Consider the following 13,699-nt stretch of genomic DNA (forward strand, 5'->3'; position numbering starts at 1 on the left):
GAAACACAGGTGAGTACATTTTCAGGTTTAACATTATATTAACTTTCACACGTCTACCTCTATCCTGTACCGACATTTCACTCACTATTTGTTAACTGAGTTGTCCCCTTCCATTTCAGTTGCACAAATGTGGTAATCTACGTGTCAACTGCTTGCATCCTTGAAGGGCTTGTGATGTGTGACATTGGTATGTTAGCCTTCCAATGGGTAACCCATTATGACACTGTCATTGATAATACAAAATTACAAATCATAGACTGACTCCATTTTATTTAGTGTTTCAAGGGTGTTTATTTAAGTGCTAAAAAATGAAGGGGGTTGTGAAATGGGGATGGGTGATGGTGTAGGAATGTCCATGGCAGAGTCCAGTCTATTAGTCTCACAGGTACATTGCACATCTGGCCATTGGAAGTGGAGCTGGGGCAGTTCCGATTTGGACAGGGTAACAAAGTGGGACAGTGGGGGGACAATCAGGGTGGTCTTATTTCCTGGCGGGGGTCTTGCCATTTTGCTCTGTCCTGGATCTCAGGGCCCGCTTGCGTGGTGGTTGTCCGTCTGCAGGGGATGGGGTGCTGGTGTGGTGGTCCTGTGGCGGGGCGTCCTGTCCACTAGCGCTGGCGGAGGTGGTGGGCAGTTCGTCGTCCTGACTAGTGTCAGGGGCCCCTTGGAGTGCCACAGTGTCCCTCAAGGTCTTTTGAATGTCCGTCAGCACCCCTACGATGGTGCCCAGGGTGGAGCCGATGGTCCTGAGCTCCTCCCTGAACCCCAAATACTGCTCCTCCTGCAGACTCAGGGTCTCCTGCAACTTGTCCAGGACCGTCGCCATCGTCTCCTGGGAGTGGTGGTATGCTCCCATGATGGAGGATAGGGCCTCGTGGAGAGTTAGTTCCCTTGGCCTGTCCTCCCTCTGTCGCACAGCAGCCCTCCCAGTTCCCCTGTGTTCCTGTGCCTCCGTCCCCTGGACCGTGTGCCCACTACCACTGCCCCCAGGTCCCTGTTGTTGTTGGGGTGTTGGGTTAGTCTGGGTGCCCTGTAGTGGTGGACACACCGCTGATTGACCTGTCCTGGGTAGGGAGGTTTGGGCCCGCTGGGTGGGTGCTGTGCTGGTGTTACCAGAGGGTGGAAGCTCGGTGTTGGGCTGTGTCTGGGCAAGGGGATCCGACTGTCCTGAGGCCCACGATGGTCCCGGCTGGTCATCAAGATCCAGTAGGGCAGAGCTGCTGTTGTCACTGTGGGCATCTTCTCGGGGTGGAGTGGTCTGGACCCTCTGGTGTGGTGACGTTCCTTCGGGTTCCTGCGGGGGTATAAGTACATGATTATTGCATGTGTGTGTGTAATGGTGTGCAATGGTTGGGTGTGCGTGAACCCCAGTGCAGGCATTCCTATGTGTGGGGTTGTGTGCTGATGGTTGGGGGGTGTTCTGGGTATGTGCAGTGGGCATGCTTTAGTGATGGGTGTCCATGCTTAGTTGTGTCATGCAGGTCTTGGGGTTGGGATGTGTAGTTGGTGTATGGGTACATTAGTGATGAGTTTGGGTGATAGGGGAGGGTGTTAGGGTGGGGGTGTGTGATAGTATGCAGGTAGGGTGGGGGATATGATAGTGAAGATTTGACTTTCCAGTGTTCATTCCTCCAACGACTCCTCCGAGGCCCTCAGGATGCAAGATGGACAAGACTTGCTCCTCCCATGTTGTTAGTTGAGGGGGAGGAGGTGGGGTTCCGCCGCCAGTCCGCTGTACCGCGATGTGGTGCCTGGAGACCGTGGAACGCACCTTCCCCCGTAGGTCGTTCCACCTCTTCCTGATGTCCTCCCTATTTCTTGGGTGATGTCCCACTGCGTTGACCCTGTCCACTATTCTTTGCCATAGCTCCATCTTCCTGGCTATGGATGTATGCTGTACCTGTGAGTCAAATAGCTGTGGCTCTACCCGTAGTATTTCTTCCACCATGAGCCTGAGCTCCTCCTCGGAGAAGCGGGGGTGTCTTTGGCGTGCCATGGGGTGTTGTGTGTGATGTGTGGGGTGGTGTATGTGTTGATGAGTGTGGTGAGTGTAGTTGTAGGTGGTGTTTTGTGCATGGATGTTGTGTGGGTGATGGTGTTGTGTGCCTCTGTGTGATGGGGTTGTCTATTCTGTGCTTTCTCTCTCGCCTTCTCTCTGAATTTTTGGTTGTAGGGGTTTGTGGGTGATGTGGGTGTGTGTTTTATATTGTATTGGATGTGTGGGAGTGGTGTGTGTACGTGTATCAGGTGTGTGTATTTGTAATTGTCCAATGTGGCGGTGTTTTGTAGATGTGTGTGTATTTTGAGTGCGGCGGTGTGTACCGCCAATGGAATACCGCGGTTGAAAGACCGCCGCGTGGATCCGTGGGTCGTAATGGCATGGACGTCTTTCTGTTGGGGTGGAGGTGGAGGTTTTGTTTCCGCATGTTTATCGCTGACCTTTGGTGTGGCGGGATTGTGTGGGTGTCTGAATTTCGGCGGATTCCGAGATGTGTGTCACAATAGCTGTGGCGGTCTACCGCCGCCGCCGCGGTGTATTTGCTTTCTTCTGCACGGCGGTAAGCGCCTTATACCGCCAATGTTGTAATGACCCCCTATGTTTCAACTAAAATGGATAAATCAGGACTTCTAACACAAACACAAGGGCATTGAAATAGAAGCCTTTTTTTTATAGATATACATCTATGTTAATTATCAATCAATGTACAGTAAAATACCTCACTGTTATCCTGCAAAAAGAATATATCTTGTCATTTTTAAGTATGGGCAATTAGATCTACATTTGTTTTTAATTAAGATCTTCTTTGAGACATCTTGAGACTTTTAGAATGAAGATATACTGGAGCTAATAACCTGTTAAAATCTCCACTGTCATAATAGAAGTGAGGATGGATGCTAATCCCAACATCAATTCATGTAATGTTTAAGTATCATCAATGACTGGGTGTTAGTATGTTACTACACTGAAATTATGACCTGCTGTTTTATCCAAATCACCAGCCAACAAACAGCTTTTATAACAGATTCCCTGATTTTTCTTTATAACATGAACAACCCCTCTAATCTGTACAGAACTCACAGAATATTCAACTGCTCCCAACAGTGTGCTGTTTCTTAAAAAATAGTAGAGCATCATTCAGTTCCTCTATAACGAGTCATGAAAGACATTGTCTGCGGTTATTGTTTGTTGTTAGAATTGAGAGAAACTATCATAAAGTAATACTTTGTGGCATAGAATCTGTTGTCCTCCAAAACAGTCTTGTCTTATTCTTATTGTCTCATTAAATTCTCACATCTCACCTACGCTCTAGACCTTTGGTCTGGGACACATTTCCCTGAAAAACCAAACTATAAACACCAGCTGCAACATACCAGCTCATTCACCGGAAGTTGAACATGCTTTGATATTAGCTCCACAACTGGCTAAACAAGTATATCTGTGCTCATACTGAATATAATAATTTTCTCAGAATCACAAACAAGATCCTATTCATGATTGATCATCATTTCCTACGATTTTTCTTTTTGATTGTCAGCGTTTCAATGTCTTTTACTTCCTAAACAATATGGTGTCTTAATATTTTCTTCATGGTATGCTTTTCTGTTTGGTCTTGTTCTGCAGAAATCATGGTGAATCTGTTTGTAGTCATCTTAAGACGGTACTTCTGGGATTGCTTTAGCAGTGGACTCCTGTATCATAGGTTGCGATGCTGCAAAAGGACCTAATTAAAAAAAAGAAAAAATAAGGAGTACCATGTTAAATATTTGTGTAGGTGTTGGGGGTAAGCAATTAAATCAACATCCAATAGTGCCCTTTGAACATAACGTATACAAGAATTAAACACTCAAAAGGGGGAAGAGAGTGGATAAGATGTTATAATCAAGATCAAAAGAAAGAAATAATTATTCAAAAATAATTGTATATTTTATATACACATATAGTCCTATTTTCTCATATGACAGGTAACCCCCTCAAACATCCACCTTAAAAAAAAAAAATAACTAAATACAATACAACAATAAGTTATATGTTTTGGGAGTCTTGATCCCAGCAACGCTCTTATGGTTCGGACCGCGATCCATTCAACCAATTCAAAAGCATCTGAACTATATATCATTTAATTTTGCAAAAAAAATCATTTTATAAGACAAGAAAAAGAAAAGTGATAAAGGGAAAAACCTCGTATCCAACATGGACACTTCCACAGCAAAATCACAATCCCCAGATATCAATACCTACTCAAATGGTGCTTCACCTGAATTTTCGAATCCCACTCATTCATCTTAAATAACAGTGAACAGAGAGAGAAATAGGACCACAGCGATCCCTGACTCAAACGCAGAGGATACAAGATAGTTCATGACTTCTATTCTGTGACAATATAACACAATAGCGGTGACTAAGGGTCTGATTCACAAAGCTAATCTTACACGTGTACTCTTTTTCAATGTTAACAAAACTTTTAATGGCAAGTTTAAGAGTACAAAGACACAGCAGTATGGGCAGGAAACCCCACAGATAAACAAAACAGGCAAACGTGTAGGTTTACCTTTGTAAATTAGGCCCTACGTTTCTAAAATGTAGGAGCTGTATTTATAGGCCCGTAGAGCCACAGGAGTGTCACTTTTTGTGATGCTCTTGTGGAGCTAAGCACAGTGCCGTATTTACATGGTGGCGTTAAGCCACTTTTTGTTGCTTAACGGCACCTTGTAAATATGACCCCTTCCCACGCAGCACTGTGCGTAGAAGGGGCATGCAGTGGGTGTTGCTGTGGGCGTGTCACAGCAACACCCATTGCATTTTAACACTGCCTCAAATTTATGAAATTTTGTAAACCTGAGGCAGCGCCGCCATCGACCGCCACCCTAAGGGGTGGCGTTAGACTGGTGAATCGAGGAGCAATTCTTTTATTCCTTCTTCTTCTTTTTTGCTTTTTCTATGCGTGCTGCATTCTGCTGCATGCATAGAAAAACCAAAATGCCAGAAATGATTGTTTATGTGCAAGAAGGTGTCCCTCCCTGCACATAAACAATCATTTGAAAATGACGCTTTGGCACTTCTGTGTGTGCTGCATTGTGCAGCACAAATGGAGTGCCAAATCGCAATTAGTGATTGTTTATGTGCAGGAAGGGACACCTTCCGGCACATAAACAACTACACACCCCTCAACACAGACATCCTTGGACGATGGTGCAAGGATGCCTGTGTTGGAAGCAAAATCTAGCGACAGGGCAGAGGGAAACGCAGGGGTGCGCCATATTCACTTAAATACAGTGCATCCCTGTGTTTCTAACAGGCGCTGCCAATTTTGGTACAGCACTACACTGCACCACTTTTCTTTAAATCTGGCCCTAGATTGTTAGAAATTGGGTCACTAGTTGGCAGAGGTATGCACCCTGTCCAGTTTGGGAACACAATCTTGGTCACGGTAAGTCTCAACACAACTTAAATTATCTTGTGCTCACCCTCAAGTAGCTTTACACGGAGCAGTCAGGCTAAACTTCTGAGGTTATGTGTAAACTATTTGTGCAATACTTAAACAATAACACTGTCATGTCACCACAAAAAATGACTCAACACCAAGTTAAGAAAATATATAAAGTTATAAATAAAACAAGACCAACATGATGAATATTCATCCATTAGAACTAAAGATATGTTTTTTAAAGATTAAGAGCGTGTTGGAAAATGGGTTACTGGTAAGGTCAGGTAAGTACCTACACTTAGCAATAGGCCAAAAACCTCCACTTAGGTCCAGTTAGGACTCAGTAAATTAAACCCAGCTGAACTCTTGGTAGCTTGGCAACGAGCGACAAGGCTTAGCTTAGGAGACAAAGCGTAAAGCATTCAAATATCACGAAACTTAAATTAAATAAAATGCAGGAAACAGTTTAAAAATCCAAAATCATTTTATGAAAATAGATTATGTTTTTATCTTAAAAATTACACCAAAAAGAATAAAATCGGATGAGGGGAACCGGGGATATGAATTTTTAAAGAATTAATGCTTTCTAGCGCATAGAAGCAACTAGTGCTCAAAGGGTTAAAAAGGTCACACTGGAAAGGAACAAAACCCAGAGTTCAGGCCACCCACAAGGTAAGACTATCACACTTACTTTCAGAAGTAAGATAAAATGGAAGTCAGGGCACTCATGAATCAAAAACAATTACATAAGATGTGTTTAGTGTCCATAAAATACTGATCAAGAATTTCGTTGTGAGACCGGAAATCGTGAAAACAGGAATCTTCAATTTATTCTTGAAAGATAGGTTACATCACAGTGATGGAAGAACAATCCTTAAGGTCAACACATCCGTGACCGTAGCATCCGAAAGGTAATCAGGTAATAAAACGCCAACACGTGTTTCGTCTTATGAGATATAAATCTCCAAGACTTCATCAGGGCTAATCAAAAACGAAATAGTAGAAAACGGGAGACCGCGTTCAGATGATTGCGCGGCGTCCCGTAGTGTCCGAAGTGTTTGATTCAGGCAAGTGGTCCACAGCACGAGCCAAGGGTTCAGAGGCTCTGGTGTGCCTTTTGGGGTCTGGGACTGCAACTCCCACAATGCACCTCTTCCACTTATGGAGTTGTTCCAAACTTCTCCAAACTTCGGGATCTTCTTCCAGAGGACCGTTTTGTGTCCTTGACGTGTCCACAACTAGATCCAAGGTTCCAGAAGCTTGGAGTTGCTCCTTGGGCTTTGGGACTACAATTCCCAGAATGCACCTGGTCAGAATCCTCAAATGGCCACTAGACACTGGTCAGCTGGGCTCTGCTTGCAGGACTTGATGCAGGGGACTCTGGGCAGCTCCTTTGTACCTGTAGCAAACAGGGAGTCCCTTCTTGAAACAGTAGAAGACAGGTAAAGTCCTTTTAGTGGGTAGCTGGTGCAGTCCTCCAGAGTGCAGTGTCCAGGTGCAGGTCAGGGGTCCAGCAGGGCAGTCCTTCTTCTCCTGTAGTTCTTCCTTGTTGGAATCTGATAGGGATCTGGTAAGGAACTGAGGTGTCGGTGCAGGTCTGCCATTTTTATCCCTGCTCCTGGGGGGAAAACAGGAGGGTCCTGGTTCACCAATCAGGTGCATGGTCCTTCCCCCTGTGATGACCACTTCCTGGGAAGTGTGACAAAAATCAATCCCAGGGAGCAACATTCCTCAAAAATCCATCATGGCTGAAAGTGATTTTTGGAGGTTACATCTGGCTGGACCCACCCACTGGTGTGGCTAAAAATCCTAAACACACCCCTCTCCTGCCCTCTCCTAATCTAATCAAGGGGGCACCTAATTGTCTGGGTATGCAGGATGTGGGGGTGTTGCTGGGTTGCTCCAAATGTCCTTCTTTGCCTTTTAATAACAGTTTGGCAGCCTTCCCCCTTCCTGCCTCACCATCTGCTGAGGGGAAATCTCCTCCCACAGGCACATCTCTTTGTGTGACGCCAGGCAACTTCACACCTGATCAAGGCACCCTGGCCAGGCTGTCAGAGGCTGGCCAATCAGAGCACAGCAATAAAAACACTGCAGGGCTGAAGTTGGCAACTTTTCATGTGAAGTTTAAAACTCTTTACCTGAACAAGTTATATTAAATCCAACGACTGGAAGTTGTGGGATTTATTATAACAATTAATTTGATACCAAACTGTTTGTATCTGTTACTTAAGAGGACTTTTAAAATTAAAATAAAGTCTCCCCATTCAAGCCTCTGGAGGCCATTCACTACAATGAGGGAAAAACGAATTTGGCTGTTTATACCTCACCAGGGCTTATAAAACTATTTTCAAAGGTCCCTGCTGATAGTTACATGGCACCCAGCCCTAAGGGCACATAGGGCACACCTTAGGGGTGACTTATGTGTAAAAATAAGGTAGTTGAAGACATTGGAACTACTTTTAATTCCAAAGCTGAAATTGCATATAACTTTAATTTAAAAGCAGCCAGCAAGGCAGGCCTGCCTTTAAAATGACACTGGGCACCTCAGCAATGCACCTATGGGTGCTCTACCTAAGCTGGGGTCCCTAAACCTACATGCCCTACCATATACTAGGGACTTATAGGTAGGTTGACTTAGCCAATTATAATTAGCCTAATTTGCATACTGATTTTACACAGAGCACAGGCCCTGAGACTGGTTAGCAGTACCCAGGGCACCATCAGAGTCAGGAAAACACCATCAAAAAGTGGAAAATGGGGGCAAAAAGTTAGGGGAACAATCAGCCCTGTTCTCTCACAGGGGGTCATTATGAGCATGGCGGTAAACACCGTCTCCCGCCATGGCGACAGTGAAGAGAATCCCACCATTGGCAGTGAACAGAAACCCACCATATAAAGATGAAAAAAACAGAATCAGCCAAAAATATTCCTACCACCCGCCACCGCCAGGGCCTTGTCGCGAAAAAGCTCCACATCCCACCCTGCCACCATTGAGCACACAATCCCCGCCCTCCAAATAATGATGCACAAATCACCACGGCGGTCAGTGGATGTCGAACGACCATTGGTGGTACAAACCAGCACGGCTAGCAAGTGGTCCCCACAGTAAGAAATGCACACATTGGCACATTTGAAACTCACACACCTGACACACATCCACAACACAATAAAACACTCACAGACACACCCCACAATCCTTTGCATCAACATTAGGAGAAGCCATACAGACAACACTACAGGCAGACACTGAACGCCACATCACACGACTCACACACCCAACCACACAACAGCACCCTCACCAATATCCACGCAACACACCACCCACAAACCACACCATTGCACCCCCCAAGCACCCACGCTTCTCAAAAAGGAAGCTAAGGACCATGATGGACGAGATACTGAAGGTTGAGCCACAAATATTCGGGGCACAGGTTCAGCACACACCCATCGCCAGGAAGATGGAGTTATGGCAGAACATTGACAACAAGGTCAATGCAGTGGGAAACCATCCACGCATGTGGGACAATATCCGCAAGAGATGGAACGACCTGCGCAGGAAGGTGAGGTCCATGGCATTCAGGCACAACATTGCGGTACAGAAAAATGGGGGAGGACCTCCACCAACACCCCGACTACACTGACTGGGAAGAAAAGGCACTGCCCATCCTGCACCCTGAGGGTCTCACTGGACTCACTGGAGGAATGGACTCGGGTAAGTCATACACAATTACCCCCATAGCCACCACACCTTGAATGTATGCACCAGCCCTCCAACTACCACCAGGATCACTACCCCACCCAGGCCACAATTATTAAATCCAGTCACCCTGCATGCCCACAAACCCACCAACAGGCCCACATCCCTCCCCCTGTGCACAGCCACCTACCCTTGAAAGGCATAACAATGGTACTACACAAACCCACAATGAACATCCACATCCCAAGCAAAATGCAATGGCAACCTCACAAAAGCACCCTGCATTGCCCACCAGTGGAAGACCTGCATAAATTAGGCCTGCCATGTGCACCCCATCCGATTTTGCAATTGTAAAATACATGTCTGCTCCCCCCAACAGGCACTACCACCCATGCCACCCTGACGGACAGGGCAAGGAGTGGCAGTGGGCCACATGGAGACAGAGGCACCACTCAGGACACTGGAGAGGGCACTTTCGACAATGAGGAATACCCTGGCCCTTCACACAGTGCTGGGCTGTCACCATCCAGTAGCCCCACCCAGGACACCACTGACACCCCTCCCACCCAGCCACAAACTTCAGCTTTGGGCAACCGGCCCAACACCTGTGTATCCAGGCCATAGTCTTGTGGAACACAAGTACAGAGGCCACAGTCACCACCTACCAACAGGCAGGAAGACGATGGCGCCAGTACAAGTGGCACCCCCAGACCTGTGCATGGGACACAGGTACAGGGGGCTAGGCCCAGTGGGAGGGCAACAGTGGCCCACAGGGGAGGCCGAAGGATAGATGCTGCAGCCCAGGAGCTCATTTCGTAGGTCCTGGGAGCATACCACCATACCCAGGACAGGATGGGCCAGATCATGGCCACCCTGGAGCAGAATCAAAGGCTGCAGATAGCACACCACCAGGAGGCCATGGAGCAGTGGAAACAGCTCAATGCCACCATGGCCACTATTGCAGGGGCGCTGCTGCACCACTTCCCAACCCAGCCTGAGACCCCCACAGACCAGGAATCCACTACCACAGACCAAGATACAGACCAGCCATCAACAGCAGCAGCAGCAACTGGACTGGTGCCACAATCTAAGGACACACAGGAGACCAGAACCTCCACCCGTACAGGTCAACACCAGGCACCCAAATGGATCCCTCAGGCCCAGATATGGCACAGGAACACCTGCCAAGACCAAGGCACCCCCACTGTGACACGAACTGTCCCCCAAGTGTGCCACTCAACCGCCATCCCCACAATGCAATATCAACTCACCAACATGTCAAATACAGATGGACATATTACCACTGCCATCACTGTAAAGAACACCCTGGCATCCCTGACACATAGAAAACACATGTAGACCAATGTCAATGTCCTCTGTCAGTATGTTGAATCAAATCGAACTGTGCATACAATTGTCATTGTAATCATATAATCATACCTTTATTGCAGGAATGGCACCCCACGCACAACGTTGGGTGGTGTCAACAGAAATGTCTAACAAGTTGTTCATCATGTCACATGTCACATGCAAATCTTGTTACAGTGAAAATGTCTATTGACCCAACACCCACATCAGGGATAAGTCATACAGACAGTATGCAGCACAGACAATAACACCAGCAAATAGTACATCTTAGTCACTGGAAGTATAGTTGGATCAGTTGGTTCCTGGAGTGTACATCTTCCCCCTCTTCATCATCACCATCACTCTCATCGCCTCTTAGAGGAAGCTGGTCTGGATATACAGCACCCTCCTCCTCCAAGAGGGGACTAGATTTCCTCACAGCCACGTTGTGCAGCATGCAGCAGGCCACCACTATTCTACAGACCTTTTCAGGGCCATAGGCCAGGGATCCCCCAGAAAATAGAGGCAATGGAATCTAGCCTTCAGGAGATCTATAGTGCGCTCTTTCACTCTCGTAGTACGTCCATGTGCCTCATTGTAATTCCTCTCCTCATCTGTCCTAGAATTCCTCACTGGTGTCAGAAGCCAATGCATGTTGGGGTAACCAGAATAACCTGCAAAAAGTGGGCAAAACAGGACAGTGACTAATAACCCTCAGTTGCAGACAGGCTGTCTGTCAGCTATGTGTAGAAAATGTGTCAGACACACTTACCTGTGATCCATCCTCTGTCCCCTAGTAGTTGTTCCATCATGTGTGGCACACTGCTGTTCTTCAGCACAAAGGAATCATGGACTGATCCCGGGAACATGGCATTCACATGTGAGATATATTGGTCAGCAGTACACACCAATTGAATGTTCAGAGCGTGAAAGTTCTTCCTATTTCCGTACACCTTTTCACTTATTCTTGGGGGGATGAGAGCTATGTGGGTGCCATCGATTGCACCACTCACATGAGGGATCTTGGCAAAGGCATAAAAGTCTGACTTGATGTCAGGGAGTTCAGCACTTTGGGGAAACCTCACATAGGACTGCAGGAGTTGTACAGATGCATTCAGGAATCTGGATAGTATGAGGCAGAACATTGGCTGTGAAACACCAGCACCCATGCCCACTGTCACCTGAAATGAGCCCACGGCCAGGAAATGGAGTGAAGAGAGCACTTGCACTTCAGTAGGGATGGCATGCTGATTACGATTAGCCGGTCTCAGTGCTCGATCCAGTAATGCACAAAGTTCATGAATAGTAGCACGAGTGAGTCTGTATTTGATTATGATGTTACGCTCCACCATGGTCTCCAAATCAACAAGTGGTCTGTACACCGATGGGGCCGTCCCTCGTCACATGGGTCTGTATCTAGGAGGAGTGGAGAACACATGTGAGGGACACATATTCATCTTTCCAACATGTTGATTATTCAGCACTGCTGGCAAACAAGTCGATGACACATATGCATTGCAGAATGTGAAACTGGAGTGACATGTCCTCACTGATACATCTGGAATGTTGTGGTGAGTAAGCTCTTTTTTGTCCATGCATTTGGCGGATGGGGTCCATAGGGCCTGCATGGGGCCAATGAGAAATTAATAACTGTGTACTAGTGTGCATAATGTCTGCCCCCAGTAATCCAGATATGTAGCAGTGGAAGTGACCTCATATCGCTAACAGTTGTTGGAATGGCGTAAGTCGGTGTTCACCGCCATGCACCCATTCATTGGTTAACAATGGTTGTCAATGGGGAATATGGGCCTATCATGATCACCGCCGGCGGTGACGGTGCACACCGCCGCGGAGCGTATGCTATCTCGTCACCCCATCTTCACTTGCCTCCCTGATTACGTGCATGCAAGTACTCCACTGAGTGTGCTGCTGTGTCCTGACCCCGGTCCTGGAAATGGCACAAGTGGCAGGGGAAAGGGACCCAGCCTTCACCATCGAGGAACTTGAGAAGCTGGTGGACGGGGTCCTACCCCTGTATTCCAAGCTCTATGGTCGACCAGAGGTACAGGTGAGTAGGCGGATTGGGGTGACTGGATGTGTGAAATGGTGGTAGATGGCTGTAAACATGTGTGCATGATTTGACACTGTACAGCCGTGGAATGCGTGACATACTGCATGTGTGAGGTGCTGTAATGCTGTTTTAAGTGTCCAGCCCATAGGGGACATACATATCCAGCTGTATCAAATGGGCATTTTCTGACCTCTGTGTCACTTTTCTGTGTGTCCCCTACAGGTCAGCGCCCAACAGAAGAGGGGACTATGGCAGGCCATCGCCAGGGAGGTGCGGACCCTGGGGGTCTACAACCGGCAGAGCACCCACTGCAGGAAGTTGTGGGAGGGCCTGCAGCGCTGGGCCAGGAAGATCTGCGAGGCCCGGCTGGGGAAATCCTCCCAATGAGGAAGGGGTGCCCTTTGGGCACTGACCCCCCTAATGCACCGCATTCTGGCAGTGGCATATCCAGACTTGGATGGGTGCTTGAAGGGTGCACAGCAGACACAAGGGAGTGAGTACAGAGACCATTGCATGCCCCCTTGATGGATACTAAGGGGGCTGTAGTAGGTAGGCTGTCTAGTGGCAGGGACTCTGACAGATGTAATTTGGCATAGTGGCCCCCATGGGCAGTTAGATGATAAGGGACAGGTGTGCAGTTCTTCAGGTCCTTCTGTGATGTTGGAGATGGATGTAAACCAGGGTTGTGGCCAATAGTCAGGGGCATAACCATTAGTATAGCTGTAGGTGCTGGATGGAGGTATATTTGGTGGGTGGGAGTATATGTGAACCAGTTATGTACATCCATTCAGCTATTTACAAATGTCTCTCCTGTTTTGTCTCCCCACCCCTGTTCTCCTTTGTTGTCTGTGTACATCAGCATCATCTGGCAAGGGAGAAGTGGCACAGCCGAGTGGGGATGCAGCGGCCCACAGTTCCAAGGAGGCAGAGTCGAGCGACGCCAAGGGGACCAGTGGGTCGGAGGGGGAGGGGAGTACCACGTGGGAGGCAACTACCACTGAATGGAGTGATTCAGACACCTCCTCCGGTGGGAGCTCCCTGGTGGTGGAAGACCCTAGTGGGACCACCCATTCTTTGTCATCATCCGCCACCCCCATATAATCACCGCCCTCCCAGTCGCTCCCCACCCAGTTGCCAGTGCCTGCTCACCCAGAA

The sequence above is a fragment of the Pleurodeles waltl genome, chromosome 11, assembly GCF_031143425.1.
Source record: "Pleurodeles waltl isolate 20211129_DDA chromosome 11, aPleWal1.hap1.20221129, whole genome shotgun sequence".
Lineage (NCBI taxonomy): Eukaryota > Metazoa > Chordata > Amphibia > Caudata > Salamandridae > Pleurodeles > Pleurodeles waltl.